The sequence below is a fragment of the Megalopta genalis genome, chromosome 10, assembly GCF_051020955.1.
Source record: "Megalopta genalis isolate 19385.01 chromosome 10, iyMegGena1_principal, whole genome shotgun sequence".
Taxonomy (NCBI): domain Eukaryota; kingdom Metazoa; phylum Arthropoda; class Insecta; order Hymenoptera; family Halictidae; genus Megalopta; species Megalopta genalis.
Window position 1 is genome coordinate 27,891 of NC_135022.1, and position 14,610 is coordinate 42,500.

The window sequence follows — 14,610 nt, forward strand, 5'->3', positions numbered from 1 at the left end:
GTTGGGGTTTGTGATTATGAAGGTGCCCCAACGCACAAAAATATATAAAAATGTACAAAGTTGGGATGTGGTGTGGTGGAGAAGAGTTGGGCCCGACCAGATCATTCGTGCGTGATTTACACGGCAGACGTGTGTACTACACGTATTAGGCCTTTGATCTGCGTTGCGTAGGCCATCTTCCTTCCAAGACACACACGTGTTGGGGTTTGTGTGATTTTATGATAGTGCCCCAACACGGAAAAATAAGCGTACGAGAAGAGTTGGGCCCGACCAGATCATTCGTGCGTGATTTATACACGGCCAGACGCGTATTATATTACACGTATTAGGCCTTTGATCTGCGTTGCGTAGGCCATCTTCTCGATAGAGAGAAAGCCAATGTATTCTTTTTTCTTTCTTTACACACACACACACACAGTTGTAGTAGGACAGGGAGGGATGCGAGCGTGCTAATCACGCTTCCTCAAGTCTTCGCTGTGGTGTAAAAAAAAAAAGAAAAAAAGGAATCGTTGGGAAAGTCCAAAGGACGAAAATATCGGGCAGTCTGAAGATAACTTAATGCTCGTTTACATTGGTATCAAGAGAGACCGGCTTGTGTAGCTCGTTTCAATGCTGTGTCGTTGTCATTGACACCCTACTCTGTTGCGCGCTAGTGGCAGCATGAGCGTGGGACGTATATATATATGACACCCAGCTAGAGCCGGCCGTGAGTCCGTCCGGTGTAAATAACGACGAAAGGAGAGAGAAACTTTTCGAATCCAGTATCGGGTTGATAATTGTCCAGTTTGAATATCCATATCCCCGTCGTTTTTGGAGGTGATATACTCTCTGTGTTTCTTCGATAGAAGGCTTTTCAATGTTCTATTCGCTCCGACCGTCGAACTTGCAAGAAAACAGTGGTTTTGGATTTGCTCGTACATATATATATGGTTTCGACGGAAATATCTCGTTCTTTAAGGGACAATTATGTCGTCGTACGACGACTCCCGAATCTCCTTCGCGCGCTGGTTGGAGCTCTTCGGGTATCGGCTTGTTCCGAAATATAACACAAAAATGTGGTGGATAGCAAATACACATTATATATATGAGAGAATAAAAGGGAAAAATTACCCTGAACGGTGGATCACTTGGCTCGTGGGTCGATGAAGAACGCAGCTAATTGCGCGTCAACGTGTGAACTGCAGGACACATGAACATCGACATTTCGAACGCACATTGCGGTCCACGGATACAATTCCTGGACCACGCCTGGCTGAGGGTCGTTTACGTACTTATAAACTGCTTGCGTTGATGGCACTTGTTGCCTATATACGTACGAGCGAATGATGGGCGCTTCGTCGGCGTTTGTCGCGGTCCTATGAATATTGAGAAATTTTACGTACGTCTAACAGTCTTCGAGAGAGATGGAAATCGTGTTCGAACTAGCGTGAGTGTGGAAGGCGGTGTCGTGTGTCGTATATGTTTTATATACGTCCGCCCGTCTGAAACACCGCTTCGAAGCGGTGACAAAATCTTTTTCGGGACGATTCGTATCCGTAGAACTATCGAGATTTCACTGGTACATTTTCAACGCGCTCCCGACGTCGCCTGAAATGAAACGAGATGGGTTTAACCCACGAAAGCGTACTACACGAGTCTGTCCTATGTGAAGACTGTGTACAGAGATCGAACGAACGCATGAAAGAAATTGAACGAAAGAACACATAACCCGCAAAAATATAGAGTAGAATTGTGACCGTTGCTTCGAATTTGAATTTATATGTATATATATATCATAGCCCCAGGGAGTGGAACCTATGAGTGTGGAAGGATGTCTCTTACCGTTATGTTGCCAGAGGAAAAAAAGTCTCTCTCTTCGTACGACACATTTGTGTACGAATTGTATCGATGGCTATATAGATCCGATGTTGCACATATTCTGAGTAAAGAACACCCCACCCGGGTTACCGTCCTAAAACTCTTCTATTGGTGTGGCTATGATGTGTGTGTCAACGCAATCGCGAGTCTGGTTCTACGGGAAAACCGTTTGTCGGTCGCCCCATATATCTTTTTGTTCTCTTCAAATGATCGAATAGCGAAACCGCACGAGATCAATCGGTCGTCTAGTCCCCGAAAGTACTTTTCGGACGGACGTTAAAGTTATACCGATTGTAATCGTCTTGCGAGTGTTTCGAAGATCTATATTTGGAGAGGATATCGAATTTTATAAAAGATATATTGGTGAGGCGCGATAAACGGTTTTTTTTTTGCTTTAAGGGTTTTTTGTGTTTTTTTTATTTTTTTTTTTTTTTTGTGTTGCTCTGTACACGTTTCGCAAAATGCTTTCGGGGGGGGAAGCTCTGAAAAAATTTTTTTTCACGTTCCGACGACCTCAGAGTAGGCGAGATTACCCGCTGAATTTAAGCATATTACTAAGCGGAGGAAAAGAAACTAACCAGGATTTCCTTAGTAGCGGCGAGCGAACAGGAATTAGCCCAGCACTGAATCCCGCGGAGTTCCGCCGTTGGGAAATGTAGTGTTCAGGAGGGTCAATTTATCCCGTAACGTCGCAACCGCGTCCAAGTCCATCTTGAATGGGGCCATTTATCCATAGAGGGTGCCAGGCCCGTAGCGACCGGTACGCGTTTCGGGAGGACCTCTCCTTAGAGTCGGGTTGCTTGAGAGTGCAGCCCTAAGTGGGTGGTAAACTCCATCTAAGGCTAAATATGACCACGAGACCGATAGCGAACAAGTACCGTGAGGGAAAGTTGAAAAGAACTTTGAAGAGAGAGTTCAAAAGTACGTGAAACCGTTCAGGGGTAAACCTGAGAAACCCAAAAGATCGAATGGGGAGATTCATCGATAACGCGGCTCGGCTTCCGTTGGCGTGCGATACCCCGAATGGTTCCCTTCGTGGATGCCAATGCGAGGGCACACCGTCTTCGGCAAATGTTCCGGCAACGTAGTCGTGCACTTCTCCCCTTGTAGAACGTCGCGACCCGTTGCGTGTCGGTCTACGGCACGAGTTGTTGACTGTCGGCGTCGTCTTCGCGCGTACACGACAGACGCTCGATCGCCCGGCCGGCTGCGTGACGGTACACTATTTTACGGTATTGGGCCGCAACTTGCTCCATTTTCGAATGTATTTGCGTTCAGGCCCGCCGCAAGCTCGGTTAGTAAATTACCCGGATGGTACGGACCTGGTGCCGGCTCCGGGCCTAGCCAGCTGTTGGCAGGCGGTGTCCTCGAACTGGCCAACCTTTTTTGAACAACATTACCGGTCAGCGACGCTACTGCTTTGGGTACTTTCAGGACCCGTCTTGAAACACGGACCAAGGAGTCTAACATGTGCGCGAGTCATTGGGACTCGATTAAACCTAAAGGCATAATGAAAGTGAAAGTTGACCTTTGCGTCGACCGAGGGAGGATGGGCCGCGTCACGATGCGGCCTCGCACTCCCGGGGCGTCTCGTTGTCATAGCGAGAAGAGGCGCACCCAGAGCGTACACGTTGGGACCCGAAAGATGGTGAACTATGCCTGGTCAGGACGAAGTCAGGGGAAACCCTGATGGAGGTCCGTAGCGATTCTGACGTGCAAATCGATCGTCGGAACTGGGTATAGGGGCGAAAGACTAATCGAACCATCTAGTAGCTGGTTCCCTCCGAAGTTTCCCTCAGGATAGCTGGCACTCGCTCGTTCTTTTCAATGGACGTTTGCGAGTCTCATCTGGTAAAGCGAATGATTAGAGGCCTTGGGGCCGAAACGACCTCAACCTATTCTCAAACTTTAAATGGGTGAGAACTTTGGCTTGCTTGAATTATGAAGCCAAGAGAGAAAATTTTTTTTTTATTATATTATTATTATTACGATGGCATTATATAGAGAGATAAAAATGTGGATCAGAGTGCCAAGTGGGCCATTTTTGGTAAGCAGAACTGGCGCTGTGGGATGAACCAAACGTAGAGTTAAGGCGCCTAAGTCGACGCTTATGGGATACCATGAAAGGCGTTGGTTGCTTAAGACAGCAGGACGGTGGCCATGGAAGTCGGAATCCGCTAAGGAGTGTGTAACAACTCACCTGCCGAAGCAACTAGCCCTGAAAATGGATGGCGCTGAAGCGTCGCGCCTATACTCCACCGTCAGTGGTATGTGTGAAGCGGGGCAATTTATTGTCCTCTATGAAGCTCTGACGAGTAGGAGGGTCGCGACGGTGTGCGCAGAAGGGTCTGGGCGTGAGCCTGCCTGGAGCCGCCGTCGGCGCAGATCTTGGTGGTAGTAGCAAATACTCCAGCGAGGCCCTGGAGGACTGACGTGGAGAAGGGTTTCGTGTGAACAGCCGTTGCACACGAGTCAGTCGATCCTAAGCCCTAAGAGAAATCCTATGTAGATGAGGTGTCCTAAGACGTTAAACACTTGTAAAAAAAACGCAGCTATTTTATTATTTTTTTTATTATTATATAAATCGCAGCATATTTTGTTATTATATACATGCACAAAAAACACCCATTGGGCGAAAGGGAATCCGGTTTCTATTCCGGAACCCGGCAGCGGAACCGCATACCATTCGGGCCCTCGTAAGAGTGTTCGTCGGGGTAACCCAAAATGACCTGGAGACGCCGTCGGGAGATCCGGGGAGAGTTTTCTTTTCTGTATAAGCGTTCGAGTTCCCTGGAAACCTCTAGCAGGGAGATAGGGTTTGGAACGCGAAGAGCACCGCAGTTGCGGCGGTGTCCGGATCATCCCCTCGGACCTTGAAAATCCAGGAGAGGGCCACGTGGAGGTGTCGCGCCGGTTCGTACCCATATCCGCAGCAGGTCTCCAAGGTAAAGAGCCTCTAGTCGATAGATTAATGTAGGTAAGGGAAGTCGGCAAATTGGATCCGTAACTTCGGGATAAGGATTGGCTCTGAGGAGCGGGGCGTGTCGGGCTTGGTCGGGAAGCGGGTCTGGCTGACGTGCCGGGCCTGGGCGAGGTGAACGGCTCTCGTGGCTGGGATCCGAGCTCGGTCCCGTGCCTTGGCCTCCCGCGGATCTTCCTTGCTGCGAGGCTTCCGTGGCGTTTCCCATCGGTGCGGTCGTCCTCTTCGGCCGCCATTCAACGCTCAGCTCAGAACTGGCACGGACTAGGGGAATCCGACTGTCTAATTAAAACAAAGCATTGCGATGGCCCCCACGGGTGTTGACGCAATGTGATTTCTGCCCAGTGCTCTGAATGTCAACGTGAAGAAATTCAAAAAAGCGCGGGTAAACGGCGGGAGTAACTATGAAATGCCTCGTCATCTAATTAGTGACGCGCATGAATGGATTAACGAGATTCCCATCTGTCCCTATCTATCTCCACACAGCGTGGCCACGGGTCGGTGTCTTTGACCGAATGGCCCATATGTGGCAAGCCCTACGGGGTTGGTTACCCGTATGCACTTTGTATGTATACTCGTACTCACTGAGCAATCGACTCTTCTGTCCGAGCGATGGAAAAATTTTTTAAACTGCATCTGTAAGATTTGGAAGCAAATCGTACCAATTGAAAACTGTGGCTAAAATGAATAGCCCAGTGGAGAGAGAAAACTATCAAAAAACTGATTTTTTAAATCAAGAGGTGTCAGAAATCGAAATGCCTAGCGCGAGCGGAAGAACACGCTTTCTCGCCAGTCCAGCATGTGTCCTGTCCGTTCTTCCTCGGCTTGCCGATTTTGCCCAGATCAGAGGTTTCGTGCTTCCGGCGGTCAGAAGATCAGCGTGAGCGTACGCGCTTCCACGACTATGGCATCACCCATGTCCTATTACTAGGACTATAACTATGACTATGGCTATTCAAACGGACATGACAACGGAACGAACGGGAAAGGACGAAGGCGGGCAGTTAACTTTAATATCAATAATGCCTAAAAAACAATACAAAGCTAGAGCCTCGGACACAGGGACTCCCGTCCCTGGGGTCCCTGTGGCGGAATTAACCGCTATGGACAGGAGGGACATTGGCAACGACCTAGGCAATATAAAAGGACTAGACTCTTCTAAACAATTGGACGGAATCGGTCTTCGCGCCGTCCGCGTCCACCTCGTAAGGTGCGACGTTACGAATTTAGGGAAAAATAGGAAAAACAACCCCCGCGTCCCCCCAACCCCAACGCGAAACCGCGACCCCGCGACCGCGAATGTAGCCACGGGAATCAGGATACTACAGCTGAACATGCGACATTCGGCTGTAGTAACGGGCGAAGTTAGGGAGTTAATAGCGCAAAAGCGACTGGACGTCCTGCTCTTGCAGGAGCCACACGCCAGTAAGCAAGGCGCAGGTTATAGGGTAAGCGGATTAGGGACCGAAGTGAGGGTGGCGGCGGTGAAAACCCACTCCCCGTGGGCCGCTGTCGCCATCCCCAACCCTCACTTTGAGGTCACGTTCATCTCTCAACTCAGTAACCCGCACTGCGCATGCGCGGAAGTGCTGACCCCCGGCTTCTCCTTCTACGCGGTATCTCATTATTTTCAATACCAAGACGAGATAGAGAAGCACCTCAAGCACTTGGAAACGGTTCTCCTGGCATTGAGGGGGAAGAGAGTTATAATTTCTGTCGACGCGAACGCGCAATCCTCGCTCTGGAGCCCAAATAGCACAGACGAGAAGGGAGCGCAGTTAGAAAGATTAGTTTCCGCGTTTAGATTAACTGTAGTTAACGACGCTAGTCAACCACCCACCTTCTGGACGCCAAAAGGATCGTCATACATCGACGTTACCTTGGCATCCCCCTCCATGACGCCCTATATTAAGGAATGGAGGATAAGAAGCGAATGGACGACTAGCGATCATAACGCCATCGACATCCGGCTGCGGGTACCTAGGGCCGCGACGGGAAATCAGGGAGCAACGAACTCTCGGTTCGACACTCGTCGAGCGGATTGGGAGCGGTTCTCGGAGGCCCTGTCCGACCACTCACGGTCGAGGCTCGAAGTCCTGAGTTTGGAGTCGGTGGAAGATGTAAATAGGATGGCAGAGACGCTCACAGCCGTCATCACTGACGCCTGCACCGCGTCAATGCCTAAGAAGAGAAAATTTAGAAAGTCCAACCCGTGGTGGACCAAAGAGCTAACAAAGCTCAAAAAGGCCGTGTACAGGCAGAGGCGTGCCTTCCAGAAGACGATAGACGGACCCTCCCGCCTCCAAAAACTGCAGGAATACCGTACTTCGTTGCGGAACTACAGTAGGAAGGTGAAGAGGACGAAACGGGAAAGCTGGCAAAACTTCGTGACGTCGAACGGGAACACGGAGCCCTGGGGCATCGTATACAAGCTCCAGGCAAATAAACTCCGTGTAGAGAAAGTGATAAGCACACTCCGGCGCAACAATAAAAGTACAACCGGTGCTTTAGAAACCGCCAGCGAGCTTCTGGAAGCCCACGTCCCTGACGACCGACCTGAACTCGATTCGCCGACACAAAGGGTTCTCCGGGAAGAGGCGCGAATCGCCCCGAATACCGCCGACGCCTCGCCCTTTTCCTTGGTGGAGGTGGCCGGAGCAATTCGTTCCTTCGAAAATAAAAAGGTGCCAGGACCGGACCTCATCGAGGTACAGGTCCTGAAGGCCTCCGCGAAAACGATCCTCGGGGAACTCTCGCGACTATTCAATGGGTGCCTTCGATGGGGCGTCTTCCCCTCCGCCTGGAAGGTGGGCTCTCTGAGAATCCTCCTGAAAGGCGAAGGAAAGGACGAGAAGGACCCAAAATCCTACCGACCAATATGTCTCCTCTCCGTGATCGGGAAAACTTTCGAGAAGCTCCTTAAGAGCAGATTAGAGCAGACGGCGATGGCGACGGGACGCATCTCCAGCAGACAGTTCGGGTTTACGCGCGGAAAGTCGACTGAAGATGCAATTGTCGAGTTGCGCCGCATGGTCGATGACACCGAGCATCGGCATGTGATCGCACTACTTTTCGACATTTCCGGAGCCTTCGACAACGTCTGGTGGCCCCTAGTGTTAGGTAGTCTTAGGGATCGAGACTGCCCGCGCAACGTCTTCGAGGTAATCTCCAATTACTTCGAGGACCGCAAGGTCAGTCTCACGATAGGAACAGAAAGGATCTCCAAGCGCGTGACAAGAGGATGCCCGCAAGGTTCCGTCCTCGGCCCCGCGTGCTGGAACCTTATGTTCGACGGTCTCCTGAGGTTACTCGAAACCTCAGTTGAGAATAGGTTCTTAGCATACGCGGACGACCTCATCGTCCTCGTGGGGGGAAACAGCCGCAGAGACCTAGAGATCGAGGGTCAACGCGTTGTCGACCAGATCCTAGGTTGGTGCAGGACAGCTAAATTAGAGATATCCGATTCGAAATCGGAAGCAATTGTACTCCGGAATGGGTACGCAGACAGGGAAAAAATAGGCCGACGGGGAGGTTCGCGTCCCGATAGAAAAAGAAAAGCAGTCCGCGCATCGAAAGTAGATTTCCAGAAAAGACCGCCGGTCATTCGGATCGGAGCGAGGTCAATTAAATTCAAGAATACAGTTAGATACCTAGGCGTCCACTTAGATAGGGACATGGGTGTCCGATCCCATTGTCAATATATCAGCGACAAAACCGGGTCGCTTTTCGCGAAACTTGGCAGGTTGGCGAGACGAGGATGGGGGCTCGGTTTCAGAGCACTCTCGGCTGTGTACCGCGGGGTCTTCATCCCGGTAGCGACTTACGCCGCCGCCGGATGGGCCGGAGGGTGCACGGCAGGGGAGCTGGGAATACTCGGAGCCGCTCAACGGCGTGCTCTCATCGCGGTGACCGGTGCATACCGCCGGTCATCGTGGGATAGCATGTGTGTGGTGGCCGGTACCCCCCCTATCGGACTTGAGCTACAACAGGCCAAAGCCCTTTACCAGGTCAGGAAAAATATGGATGCCAGGATCGGTAACATCGTGGTCCCAGCGGGAACCAACGATGCGAAAATTAGGATCGTGGCTGAGGTGAAAAGGATGTGGCAATCCATGTGGGACTCCTCCCACAAAGGCCGCACAACTTTCACCTTCTTCAGCAGTATCGAGAGAAGGATGGCGGCCGGGTGGATGGTACCGAACCACTTCACCACACAAGTCCTCACTGGACATGGGAATTTCCGTTCGCGCCTCTTCGCGTACGGGGTTGCCGACAGCGAGGCGTGTGGGTGTGGTCACGGGTCGGACACGGTAGACCACTTCCTTCTCCGCTGCAAACACTTCAACCCGCAGAGAGAAGCTCTACGGGACATCACCCCTAGCGGAACCTGGAAATGGCCTGAAGCGGCACAACACTTCGTGTCGTCGGAAAAGGTCTTCCAGGTATTCGCATCCTTCTGCCGGGAAACCCTTTGGCTAAAGGGCTTCCGGTAGGAAAAATCCTGATTCCAACACCCATCCCGATTTCCTAGGTCTTCGTTTAGTGGACGCGAGGCGTCGTGTCACGAGTTCGCCTCCCCGTGGTTCCCCGTGGGCGCCAGCAGATAGATGGAAACTGAAATTCGCTGGCGGCTAAAGAACTCGTCCATTGTAAACGTCTCAATGGCACGTGCGGATTTTTCCTCGGCCCTTTCCCTTGAATGTGGGGCCGCTGGAAGTGGATGGAAATTTAGTTGTGTATGCCCGAATGGGCGAGGAAACATGTCTGCGTCACCTTCGCGGTGACCAGATTCACACTAAACTGTCCCTATCTACTGGCGGTGGCGGTCTGTGGCCACCCAGGGCGGGAGATAACCCCCGAACTAGCCCTCGCGTAGGAGGGTTGATCGGCCGAGTCGATGGGTGTATCGGCGATGAAGGCATTAGAGACCGTCAGTGCGTCGTACATGTAGTACTTCGCATAATGGCGAGGCCCTGATTTAGCATACGGGCTGTGGCGTGTTCTTTGTACAGCACTGTATGTGCTGTATGACTTCCGACTGGGGAACTGTTGTCACTCGTGGCATCAGTTCCCCAGTTTACGTTAAACGGTTTTTCAGACCGTTTTTCGTGGGCGGAACACGCCACTAGACAACACTCCGCTGGGCTCAGGAATACATGGGACGCAATCAATCCCCTGGGCAACCCAGGCCGCAAGGGGCAAACGTGCCCTAGCCACACTTGAGCCTCCACGAAAAAGGTACCGCTGGATAGCTCGTGTTCTTAAATACGCAGCGAACTGAACGAAGTGTGGTGGAGAGGAAGAGGCAGCCTCTCCGACTGCTGTCTCCCACGTGTTTGCCGTGCGTGGCGACCCTTGTCGTCGGAAAAGAGGATCCTGGGATCTGAGGGGGCCCTCTCCTGCGGGTGAGACGTCCCCAACACGTACCTTTGGCCTCTGCTTCGGCTAGATGGGCGGCTGGACGAGAAAAGCAGCCCTGGTCCAGTCAATCGGCTTGGAACGACCACACGCTTCGGGCAAGTGGGTTCTGCTGGGCGAGGACGCGGGCTGGGTAAGGAAACCGACCCAGCCAGCAGACTATATTCGGTGCGTAGCCCTAACCCAGCCTTTGGCGGGTTCCAAATTGTGTGGGTCGGTGGTGGCCGGGGAGCGCACTGGATGAAAGACCAAGACACATTATGGGTCTGAATACAAATAATGAACAAAAAACTAAGCGTCCAAAGACGACGGGTCCAGCTCCTACTCGGAGTGAAGCCGTCGCCGCAGACGCGGGAACTGCAAATGCAGCTGTCAGTCCCCCCGCGTCTGTGAGAAAGACAAGATCCGGGAAGGTGATTAATATCGCCAATCCTCGTGTGATCTTGCAAAGATGTGTGACTCCCACGCGAGCGGTCTCGGTGAAAACCGAGCCCAACGTGGAAGTAATCGAACGAGTCGGAGACACGTCACTCGTGAAGGTGCAGTCGGCACCCGAGCGTGTCGAGGACCCTACTGGTGACGGTTGGCAAACCGTCACCAAAAAGTCAAAGCGAGCCAAGCCGGGCGCACCCACCGGCAAGGCCGCAGTAAACCGGGCCAGGAGACCGAAGGGGACGTTCTCCGGGCAGAAGGTACGGCCTCTCGATCTCGTAAGAGACGAAGCCTTTAGGCGAGTATCCGAAATACGGACCTTTTGCTTTCGACCTGAGTCGAAAGTCAATAAGGAGTCCGGGTCAAAGATACTCGCCGAGGTTGAGGCACTCAACGAGCTGGTCCAGGAGCTTATTCAACGGAATAGCTTCGTCGAAGGGCAGCTCGCCGCGGTCAGGGCGGACCTAAAAGCGCGTCCTGCCGTAATGAGTGCGATGCGACCTGGGCCGTCCAAGGGAACTCTCCCGAAGACGGCCTGCAACGCCGCGCAGTCGACTTACGCCCATGTGAACAAAGTCGACTGCAAAGGAGCTTCTCCGGAAGCGGGGAGACGGCCACAATCGCAGCATGTGGTAAAAATCTTCCCGCCGAAGGAAAAAGGACAGAGCAGCGAAGTTACGAAGGTTACTGTTCTGTCGCTCGTTAAACCAGCGAAGGAGGCGATCCGAATTAAGTCGGTCCGACGCATCCACTCCGGTGGCATCGTCGTCGAGACCGACCGAAAGGAGGACCTGCAAGCCTTCGTTGGCAATAAGAAGCTCCGGAGCGCGGGTCTGTCCGTCTCCTTACCTACCAAGCGGGACCCCGAGGTTTTAGTTTACGACGTCCCGCGTCGGATGGGTAAGGACGAAATTGCCTCCAGTATTTGGAGGCAAAATCTCTGCGATGCGAACCAGAAGGATGTGCCTTCGGGAATTCGGGTCAGCCGCATGGCTGGCAAGACCCCGGAGACAGCCAACTGGGTCGTTGCCGTCAGTCCGCAGAATCTTCAGCGGCTGAAGCAGAGGGGTAGCCGAGTTTACCTTGGATGGAACTCCTGTCGTGTACGGGATTTCGTCCAGGTGCTTCGGTGCTACCGTTGTCAACGCTTCGGGCATACCTCGAAGCGTTGTAAATTCAAGGAGGACGTGTGCGGTCACTGCTCCCAAAAGGGGCATACCTTCACGCTCTGTAGCAAGAAGAGTGAACCTCCGGTCTGCTCTAATTGCAAGGACAGAGGGTGGGCTAGTGCACACAAGTCGCGGGACCCAGCTTGCGCTTCCTATCAGGCGGCGCTAGCTTTGGAGTCGTCCCGTGTCCGACTTGAGTGACGGGCAGACGTGGACTTGTCCACTCCGCCATTCGAACGGCATGCTGGGCGGACCCCTCGGGGTTCGCCCCCTCGGGCCAGGCTGAAGCCCCTCTTGCGGAGATAAATTGACTTTAACACTACTCCGTCAAGAGTGCCTGGATTGGGTTGGACTCGAGGTGGCAGCGGGAGTAGCACGTTGTCTTCCCCTGTCACGATAACGAACGAGGGTAGAGCCAGACCATCGGCACGCGTCGAGAGAGCGGCTAGTATAGTCCACATAGGACCCAGGCATAGCCCATCTTTAGACTCACAACGACGACACTAACTGTCCCTATCTACTAGGAGATTAACCTAGTGTACAGGAGCGGTGATAAAACCAGGGACCGCTGCAACCTGATATTCGAGGTCAGCAAGCGTGCCCGGGACCTCCTGGTCTCCAAGGAGAGGCTGTACGTGGGCTGGAACTGCTGCAGGGTCCGGGACCACGTCAGCGTGACCAGGTGTTATAAGTGCCAGGGATTCGGCCATCCTGCCAAGTTCTGCAAGGCCGAGAAGGAGACCTGCGGCCACTGCGCGGAGGCGGGGCACGGGATCAAGACCTGCCCGAAGAAAGAAAAGCCGGCCACCTGCATAAACTGCATGAGGGGTAAGAAACCCTCCTCCCACTGCGTGACGAGCAAGGACTGCCCCGCGTATATAGCTGCCATAAATCAGTCGCTCTCCCGAACTGATTATGGTTGTTAGGCCCCCACCCAAAAATATCCCCGAAATTAGGATACTGCAGCTGAACATGAGACGTTCAGCTGCGGTCACCGGAGAGGTACGCGAGCTCATTGCCCAGAAGCGGCTAGACGTCCTGCTATTGCAGGAGGCATACGTCAGCCAGCTGGGCACGCGACATAGGATTAGTGGTTTAGGGTCCGGAGTGAGGTTGGCGGTAGCCGAACCACAACCCCCGTGGGCGGCTGTTGCCGTCTGCAACCCCAACTTCGACATGATCTTCGTCTCGCAGCTCAGCAACTCCCACTGCGCCTGTGCGGAAGTGCTAGCACCCGGCTTTTCCTTTTACGCGGTGTCGTGCTATTTCCAGCACCGCGACGAAATAGAAAAGCACCTCAGCCACCTTGAGAAGGTGTTCTGCGCACTGAGGGGGGAGAGACTTTTAGTTTCTACAGACGCTAACGCGCAATCCTCGCTCTGGAGCCCCCGGGGCACAGACGAGAAAGGAGCTCAATTCGAGACTCTGATTGCCGCGTTTAGCATGGACGTTGTGAACGACGCAGCTCAACCACCTACCTTCTGGACGCCAACCGGGTCGTCATACATCGACGTAACCCTGGCGTCGCCTTCCATGTCTCCGTTCATCAGGAGCTGGAACGTAAGGTGTGCGTGGACGACCAGCGACCACAACGCCGTTGACATTAGGTTGCGGGCACCCAGAGCCGCGACGGGGAATCGCGGAGTCGCGAACTCTCGGTTCGACACTCGTCGAGCCGACTGGGAGCGATTCTCCGAGACCCTGTCCGATCTTTCACGATCGAGGCTCGAAGTCCTGAGCCTGGAGTCAGCGGAGGAAACCATAGGAATGGCAGAAACGCTCACAGACATCATCAAGGATGCCTGCACCGCGTCGATGCCGAGAAAGCGTAGATTTAGAAAGTCCAATCCGTGGTGGACGAAAGAGCTGACGGGCATGAAGAAGGCTGTCTACCGAAAGAGGCGTGCCTTCCAGAAGGAAAGAAATGAGTCCTCACGCCTCCTAAAACTGCTGGAGTACCGCACTTCGTTGCGGAACTACAGCAGAGAGGTGAAGAGGGCGAAATTCGAGAGTTGGCGAAACTTTGTGTCGTCGCACGGGAACACGGAGCCTTGGGGCATCGTGTACAGGCTGCAAGCGAACAAGTTCCGTGTCGAGAGGGTGCTCAGCACCCTCCGGCGAGCTAACGACAACACTATGAGCGCGGTAGAAACAGCTAACACCCTTCTGGAAGCACACGTCCCGGACGACCGGACAGAAGACGACACGCCCGCGCAGCAAGTAGTTAGGGAGAACGTGCGAATCGCGCCAAACACCGCGGACGCCTCTCCGTTTTCACCGGACGAGGTCGCGGATGCGATTCGCACGTTTGGAAACGACAAGGCACCAGGGCCGGACCTCATCGAGGTCCGAGCGCTGAAGGCCGCCGCGAAAATAGTGTTAGGACAATTAGTTCGCCTCTTCAACGGGTGCCTTCGTTGGGGCGTCTTTCCCCCCACCTGGAAGGAGGGCTCCCTCAGAGTGCTCCTGAAGGGAGAGGGCAAGGACGTGAAGGACCCGAAGTCCTACCGACCGATCTGTCTCCTCTCCGTCGTAGGGAAAACCTTCGAGAAGCTCCTTAAGAGCCGACTCGAACAGACGGCGATGGCAACGGGACGCATCTCCAGCAGACAGTACGGCTTCATGCGCGGAAAGTCGACTGAAGATGCAATTGTCGAGCTGCGCCGCATGGTTGATGCCATGGAGCATCGGCATGTGATAGCGCTGCTATTCGACATTTCCGGAGCCTTCGATAACGTCTGGTGGCCCTTAGTT

The 14,610-nt window shown here is 53.3% G+C and overlaps 1 non-coding gene and 1 pseudogene across 1 annotated transcript; both read left to right on the forward strand.

Annotated features, from left to right (window-relative positions):
• The first annotated feature begins 1,107 nt into the window (after positions 1 to 1,107).
• Positions 1,108 to 1,262, forward strand: LOC143260227 (5.8S ribosomal RNA). Its single transcript, XR_013034352.1, has one exon. It is a non-coding gene; the product is annotated as a 5.8S ribosomal RNA (ribosomal RNA).
• Positions 1,263 to 2,366: 1,104 nt separating this feature from the next.
• On the forward strand, positions 2,367 to 5,336 carry LOC143260208 (large subunit ribosomal RNA; annotated as a pseudogene).
• The last annotated feature ends 9,274 nt before the right edge of the window (positions 5,337 to 14,610 follow it).